Raw genomic sequence first — 8,143 nt, 5'->3', positions numbered from 1 at the left:
CCCCAGCACACCTATAGGTTGGGGAGTGTCCTTCTCAGCAGCTCGGAGGCAGAGAGGGATCTTGGAGTCATAATCGACTCCAAGATGAACATGAGCTGGCAGTGTAACGAGGCCAATCGCACCTTGTCGTGCATTAGCAGGTGCATGACTAATAGATCAAAGGAGGTGATGCTCTCCCTCTATGCGGCGCTGGTCAGGCCACAGTTGGAGTACTGTGTCCAGTTTTGGGCGCCGCACTTCAAGAGGGACGCGGGGAATCTGGAGAGGGTGCAGAGGAGGGCCACTCGCATGATTAGTGGCCTTCGTGATAGACCCTACGGGGGAAGGTTGAGAGAGCTGAATCTCTTCAGCCTTCACAAGAGACGGCTGAGGGGAGATCTTGTGGCCGTCTATAAATTTATTAGGGCAGGTCAACGGGGAATAGGGGAAGCGCTGTTTACTAGGGCGCCCCAGGGAGTGACTAGGAATAATGGGTGTAAACTAGTTGAGAGTGGATTTAGGTTAGATATTAGGAAGACATTTTTCACAGTAAGGGTGGCCAGGATCTGGAATGGGCTTCCAAGAGAGGTGGTGCTATCCCCTAGCTTGGAGGTCTTCAAGAGGAGGCTAGGTAGTCACCTGGCTGGGGTCATCTGACCTCGGTCCTCTTTCCTGCCAGGGGCAGGGGGTCGGACACGATGATTCATTGTGGTCCCTTCTGACTCGACAATCTATGAATCTATGAAAATTATTTAGAGGTTCAGAAAAATGTGACAAATCATGAATGTTTGGAAGAATTGGCATCATTTAGTCTCTATTATCCAGAAAAGAGAAGTCGCAGGGGGATTCCCCCCTCAGTCTTCAAATACAAGAACAGTGTTTGTAAAGAGGAGGGTGACCAATTGGTCTCTATGTCCATTGGGGATGGGACATTAAGAGAGGGCCTTAAATTACAACACAGGAAATTCAGGCTGGAGATTAAGAAGCACTCTCTGATTATGACAGTGGTTAAGCATGAGAACAGGCTGCCTAGAGAAGTGGCGGGATCGCCCCATTTAGTCTATATTGAGTTTTTCAGTTTGGGTCTTCTAAATACGGATGATCCTGCCTTGAGCAGATAGTTGGACTAGATGACCCCCTGAGGGCCCTTTCTGTCCTATTCTTCTGCGCCAGTTTATCATAGATAAAGGATTTGAACTTATCTGAGGTCTTTTCATTTCCTTCCGTGAGCCCGAAAAAAGACATCAGACCCCAAGGTGGCAAATCTAGCCCCCTTCACTGAACTCCGATTCAGTCTTCTTGCAGCGCTGCTGCTGACCCTTTGAGTCACGTCTCACACGGTTGTGCAAAGAACCTGACACGTGGTCACGGTTTAATGACAGCAAATCCAACCGATGCGTGCCATGGTGTGAGTGCAGTGTGAAGCAGAGCTTTCGGTGGTAGGAACGTGTAGCACTCGCCAGCTTCAAAGCACTGTGCAAACGTGAATCAAGCAACCCTCACAGTAAACCTGTGGGCAGATAAAAGGAGAGAAACTGAGGCAGAAGGCCTGATCTTTCTCCGGTCGTGCAAAGTACAGCTGCACCCCTGGCTGGGAAAATCATGCTTCTGCTGTCTGAATGCTTCTGGTACCCAGGTGTCCTCATGAAGAGCTTGCTCAGGTTTCTCTAGACCACTGGGCCATCTCGAGCGTTAAAACACCCGCTGTGGCAGAACCATGGCTAGAAGGCAGACCTGCCTGGCTACTCTTCCTCTCTGCAGTTCACTGCCCCATGCTGCCCTTCACTGGCTGGTAAAGCATAGGGAAATGAATCTGTTTAATCCACAGCTCGATCCTCGCGCCCAATCCATAACGCACGATCCTCTGGATGAGCCGAGATCACATCTTCCTTAATGGGGTGCACCCAAAGCATGCACCCTGCCTATTTCTGTCGCAGCAGAGGAGCACAGAGCCCAGGCTGCAAGAAGCTGACTTGAAAACGACCCGGCAAAAATATTCAACAAGAGGTTTCTGAATATATGCTCATTCGTATAGTGGGTTTTGGGAAGCTGGTGGTCATGACTTTGATCCTTAAGGCGCAGCAAATTTACTGAGCCAGCAAAGTCGGCTCCTGAGATGATTTTTGTCTAACATGGCACTCGACTGACCCTTTCATCCCCGGTGCCCTCTGGATGCTCACATTTTCACACAAACACTCACTGGTGGCAACGTTTCTCAGACCTTGGCCATTTCCCTACTGCAGGAGCCAGCTGATGAGTTACTCCGAGGTGCAATGTGGGGGTTGCAATAGGGAAACGAATGCATGTTTCGATCTCTGTAAGGCAGCCCGGCCTGCTCATTGGGAAGTATAGGGAAGATCCAGTCTCAAACTCAGTTCTGTATACGGATGAATTTCCAGGAAGGGCCAAAGCGCTGGGGGTGGACCAGGCAGGGAACCGCTTACAGCGACACTCCAGTGGATGTAGCAGACTTGAGTTTTGGTCTGATATAAGTCACTTCAACCATTGCAGAGTGTATCGGTGCACAGAAAACCGCCCCCAGATAACCGACATCCCTACTGTCCCTGCAATACTTGATGCCTGCTACCATGAGATTGCAAGAGAAACACTTGCCGCACGAAGTCAGACTCAGGCACGGTATCACAACCCTCACAGCAGTGTTTTGCCGGTGTCACTTAATGATCCCAGCTCCGTGCGCCGCTGTTGAGATACTCCTTCCTTCTTCTTTTCAGGAAACAACTCCCCTTACCTGCAGTTTACACTGAGACATTGCACCAGCTCACACACACAAACAAAAAGCGTTATAAAGGGTAAGGTGACCAAGGTGAGCGCTGCCGACATGTGTCCTCTAACTATACCGAGCGAAGTGCCCTGCCGTTGCCCAGTGAGTGTGAATCCAGGTTGATTTTTTTGCCCCCCTCTCTAGATTTCTCTTAACTGATCCAAAAGCATTGCCAGGACCGTGTGAATGAAGTGGGTTGTTTTGCATTTGGCATCACTCCTCTGGGCCAGCCCTCCAAAGAGAGAAACCCAGGAGGGTCAACCTTCGACGCCTCGATATGCTATTTAAAGTGCTGGGAATTGCCTTCCAAATAAAAGCAACTATGCTAAGATGCTGGATTTACCCGTGAGCAGAGGGTCCAGTTTCTGATCTGATCGCAAATGCCCGGGTGCAGTGGCTGGTTTCGTACAGGATAAAATCTTCCTGCTCCTCCTACCTAATGGAGCTGCTCTTTTAGGTTGAATGCAAGAGATTCGGGTTGACCGCTGGAAGTGTCAAGCCTGCCAAAGACGGATGTGCTGGGGGTTTCATTGCAAGGACTTGCAGAAATGATTCAGACTAGCGTGCAGGAGTTTAAGTGCTCTCCCTTATTTCAAAGTACTGTGCTTAGCTGTTCGCAGAGCTCCCGGGCTGTGCAGGTAGCGATGCTTCTGGCTCGTAAAGTTTTGTCAAGGCTAAAGGGCCGCAATAGGTATCAGGTACGTAGAGCAAAGACTGCGGGTATATTGCCGTAGGGAATTCGGCCGCACGTGCCTCATTTAAAATCGAGACCCTGCTTTCCTAGCCCACTCTTTAGCATTGTTGAACCAAGCCTTTCCCACGCCAATATGCTGACGTGTCTCTGTCTCTCCTCTTCGAGTGGGACCGCTCTGCAGATTTCAAAGTACCGCTGGGTATGGAGTCTCCAGGGGTCTGATGCTGAGCTTAGACCTGTGCAAACCAAGAGCAGCTTCATTGAAACCTGTGGGGTCACACACACACCCGAGTGAGGAATTGGGACCTTAAAGTTCCTGCTGGACAGCCACCAGCAAAGAAGGCAGGTTGTAAATGCATTGTGTGCACATGTGAGAAAGACTAACCAACAGGGAAAAGAGTGACTTAAAAGCGGAATTACAACATGGTTTTCCCCCTGCTATTGAGATGTTCTCCTGAATGAGGACTCAGAAAGTGCAGCCAATAATTTCCCCCTTTTCTTTTTTAATTAGTTTTTTCACTTCCGTTGCTCTGGGAGCAGGGGAAGAAGGCTGAGGACTTGAGCCTACACTCAGACCCGAGCCGGGCAGAGCTGCACGGCTTGCAGCGGGTTACACGTGGCTCCTGTTAATCTGATTTCAGAGTCAGGGGCCTAACCAAGGACCTGGGGGAAAGAAAGGAAAAAAAGAAGCAAATAAAGAAAGTCCAATGATGTGGGTACGGCCTGCAAAGCACTTCAGGTGCAAGTGCTAGGGGAGATTTCCAAACGTCGAAGGAGCACTGCGAGGCCGAGACTGAGCGCTTCTTAAAAATGCTACCGACAGATTTTCATGAGTTCGTCTCCCCTTTCTCTACTCCCTGGATAGCAGTGCCCAGCACAAGTGTCACTGTTAAGACGTCAATCCATACATAGGACAGACATTAGACCTAAGAGGCATTTAACCCATTGGGGTAGAATTTGCTGCCCCTCAGAGGTGGGAGCGGGCCGGGGAGGTTATACGCATTGCACCACGACACAGCGGTCAGATGGAAAAGATCAAGCAAAGCTGTATGGGCTATGCACGCATGGCTAAAGCATGCGTTAAAGTGAATCTCACGGCACTGCAACAATCCCGGGTGGATGTAATGAGAGGCCTCGGTCAGCCAGCTGTGCTGGGGGCGAGGACCCTGGATCCCTGCGTCTCTGCATTGAGTTGATGTTCTGGGGATGCAGCCCGAGCAGAGGGAGAGAAAGACGGGCAACTGCTGTATTTGCAATTATGGCCATGAACACACCGAAGGTAGATAAGGGTGAACATGCCCTGACATTTTGGACTGTCTCTTTGAAAAATGTACACATGTAAAGGAATCCCTTCCTACACTGCAGCGGCTTTCACTCTGCCCCTGTCTCTCTCAGAGCGTGTCTTTACTGCAGAGCTAGCTGAGGGGATTCGCACGCGGGTCTGAGCCCCTGGATTAGCTCTATGCTACCGTGTCCTCACCGGTGACGTTTCTGTGTGTGGCTGGGACTTCGGGGGGGAATACCCGTGGTTTGTATTGCAGTAAGCAGAGCTGCTCACTGCTTCTTTCTCAGTGAGTTGTAGGAGAGTTTGTCTGACCTTCTCGGCATGCAGGGAGAATTGTGGGAAGACTGGAGGACTATCAGCACTCGGATGATGTCCGCGGTGTCCTCGCTAACAAATGCATGGCTTACCAGTCCCAGTGAAAGCGCCGCCGCGCATTCAGCAGGGCTGAAAACCAGAGCTGTGAGAATAATGGAAATTTTGGCTTGGTGAAATATGGAAAAACCTCATTTGGGTCCTCCCATACCACCTTGTTTGAGCCAAAACAAAATATTTGAGTTCGTCCTTGGGTTATTTAGCACCCCCCCCCCCCCCCCTTTTTTTTTTTTTTTTTTTTTTTTTTACTTCTGCTTAGGAGTAAAACAAAGATTTCCCCTTGAAATGAAAAGATAAAACACGTATTTAAAAAAATGTTAAACACAAAATGTTTCAACTTTTTTCAGGGATGTATTTGGTAGCGGTGTTAGTCCGAGACAAAAAGAAATGCAAAAGTCTAAAACTCTTGGTTCAGAGATGATACCTTTTATTAGACCAACTATGAAATTGCAACAAAAAAATGAAAATGCAGAATTTTAGCTGATTTTGGATTATAAACTTCATTGCTAAACAACAAAGAAAGATTTCTACACCTCCCTGCCTTTCTGCCCTCTGACACCATCAGGGAAGAAATCCTGCCTTATCTGCACATTAAAGAGCAAGTCACACAAAGGAGCTCTCATGGACCCAGGGGGACAGATGTCCACCTGCAGCTTCCTTTGTGCAAAATGAAGTGTATTTTGTACCTATGGGGATTTTTACCATCTTTAATTTTCCCTCAGCCTGAAGAAGGGCATGCATGCCTAAAAGTTTACAAAGATTTTTTTTTTTTTTTGCAGTTTCTTAGTTGGTCTTATAAAAGGGATCAGCGCTGAACCACGAGTTTTAGTTTTGCATTTCGACTTTTTTTGACGTGTTTTTCTCCCTGCTTTGTTTTGGCCAAAAGTGATCCCTCAGATTGGACCTAAATTTGCTAATGGTCCCTGCAAAATTAAAGCCAGCCTATTCCAGCACTAGGCTTTATGTGTAAAAAAGGAGGACATTAGGGGCAGTGTCTGAGTAAGAGCCTAGATTGACTCTGCAGTGATTATATGCACAATTTCTGGATCTGCAGGTCTAGCTAACCTGTTGCAGAAAATTTCTGTCCAGGTGACCAAAGCTTGCACTTCCCTTTTTAGGAAACAATCCTTCCATCCCTAGAAAACCACCCCTCCGTAACCAAGGGAACGTGCTAACTTTTGGCCCTTCCCAAATTAAATATTGGTGATGGCTTTTTAGTTGAGTTCCCTTCCATACGTGCATAAGCACACACTTATTTGCACATGGAATTAATCAAATATCCTCTTTGATGACCTGTGTCGTCAATCATAATCAATAGCCATCATCCTTAATGATTTCAGACACCCCTTTAAAACAAGGGTGGCTCATCAAGTGATCAAAGTGATGGGTGTTCCCCCTCCTCATGTGTAATAAATGTAGGGCTCTTTGGGTAGAAATCAATGTTATCAGATGTATTTTTAAGGTTGCGTTGGCTCAGAACAGTAAAGTAAAGGAAGGGCAAGCAAGGTGAATTCAGCAGCAAAACGGAGATGCACTAAACACGTTGATGAACTAGCCATATCCTTCTCCTCCTCTGAGTCCCCATCAGTACATCCACCTTAGAGGATGGGTTTGTTGGAAGCTCACAGTTCTTCCTCTGTAGACCAAGTCCCAAGTACATCAACCTGTGTGTACCAGCCCATTGCTATGCACGTCCACCTGGGTTGTTGGTACCTGTGTATGAGCCCTTTGGCAATCGGTGACCAATATTGACCAACAACCCTTCTGAAAGTAAATTGTTCAGTAGTTGGAGCAAAGCACCCGCAATTTTTTCTTCTCATTTATCCTCCTTCTTTATTACCAGCAGAGGCAGGACTGACCTACAGTTAAAAGGGCTTGCTGCTATAGTGATGCTGCCAACTCCTTCCCTGGAGACGCTCCTTATTCCAGCAAAAAAAAAAAATACTTTGGCCAACATAACTGAAACCAGTTCCTCTAACAGCATAAACTGCACTGGTAAAATGTTGCTGACCTAATTAGACAAGGCCTTGGCGAGATGAACAACTATACTGGTGTGACTTAGAGCATTTCTGTACACTAAATTGCTCTGGGATCAGGAAGGGACAGATGGACTTCTGTCCCAGGGTAACTGAATATAGCAAGCAGCTCCAGTTGCTCCTTACAAACTGCTGCTCTGAGCTGGACACAGGCAGATGACAGGGGACTAGTGGCAGGAGACTGATGTAGCTACACAAGGAGTTTCTTAGATGCCTCAAAATGCAAAAGGAAAGCGTTCGGGGAATGGAAGGAAGGGTGAGTCACTAAGGAAGCATACCGAGTAACAGCGAGAACTTGCAGGGACAAAATCATGAAAGCAAAGGCAAGAATGAGGGTGACGTTACATGTTGCAATGTAGACCGTACTAAATCTGTGGAATATTAAGTGATGTTAAAGTGGGAATGTCCTGTGAGCTGTCGCACATGAAGGGTTAATATCATTTCTTGGCTGTCCAGTTCTGTCTTGTCACTAGAGGACTGGTGAGCAGGGGTGTGGCTAGGAGCCAGGACCTCTGGGCTCTCTCTCTGCTTGGCAGAGGGGAAGGAACGGTGCATCCTGGGATGCTGGAGGCCTGCATATTGATTGTTTTATCTCCATGGAGCAGACTGTAGTTACCCTAACATGAGCTGGGTAGCACAGCCCAGAGTTAACCTTCACCTGAAGTGGCATAACTGATATGCTCAGATGGCACTGAGCAAAAGTTAATGGACAGGAACATGCAGGCACTTGCATTTTAAGTGCCCTTAGTATGGTCAAAGTACAATGTGTAACTTCACCCTCCGTTACACCTGGAGAGGGACATAGACAACAGGATGGGGTTTCTGTAAAGAAGCAATGGTTTTAAATTGCAGCAAAGTAGATTTAGTTCGGATTTCAGGGCAAAATGATATCCTCGCCATCAGAATGGTAAAGCAAGGGAACAGGCTGCCCAGGGAAGTAGTGCTATCTCCTTCACTGAGGTTTCCAAGACGAGGCGGGATAAGCATTTGATAGG

General features: G+C 47.7%; 1 protein-coding gene across 1 annotated transcript in view; it reads left to right on the top strand.

The window, feature by feature from the left end:
- XKR6 (XK related 6) overlaps positions 1-8,143 on the top strand; it is a 33,841-nt gene that overhangs the window by 9,611 nt on the left and 16,087 nt on the right. The window lies entirely within an intron of this gene.

Source organism: Alligator sinensis, unplaced genomic scaffold (genome assembly GCF_000455745.1).
Source record: "Alligator sinensis unplaced genomic scaffold, ASM45574v1 scaffold393_1, whole genome shotgun sequence".
Classification (NCBI taxonomy): Eukaryota; Metazoa; Chordata; order Crocodylia; family Alligatoridae; genus Alligator; species Alligator sinensis.
The sequence above is the reverse complement of the archived record's forward strand: the minus strand, read 5'-3'. Positions and strand labels throughout refer to the sequence as shown.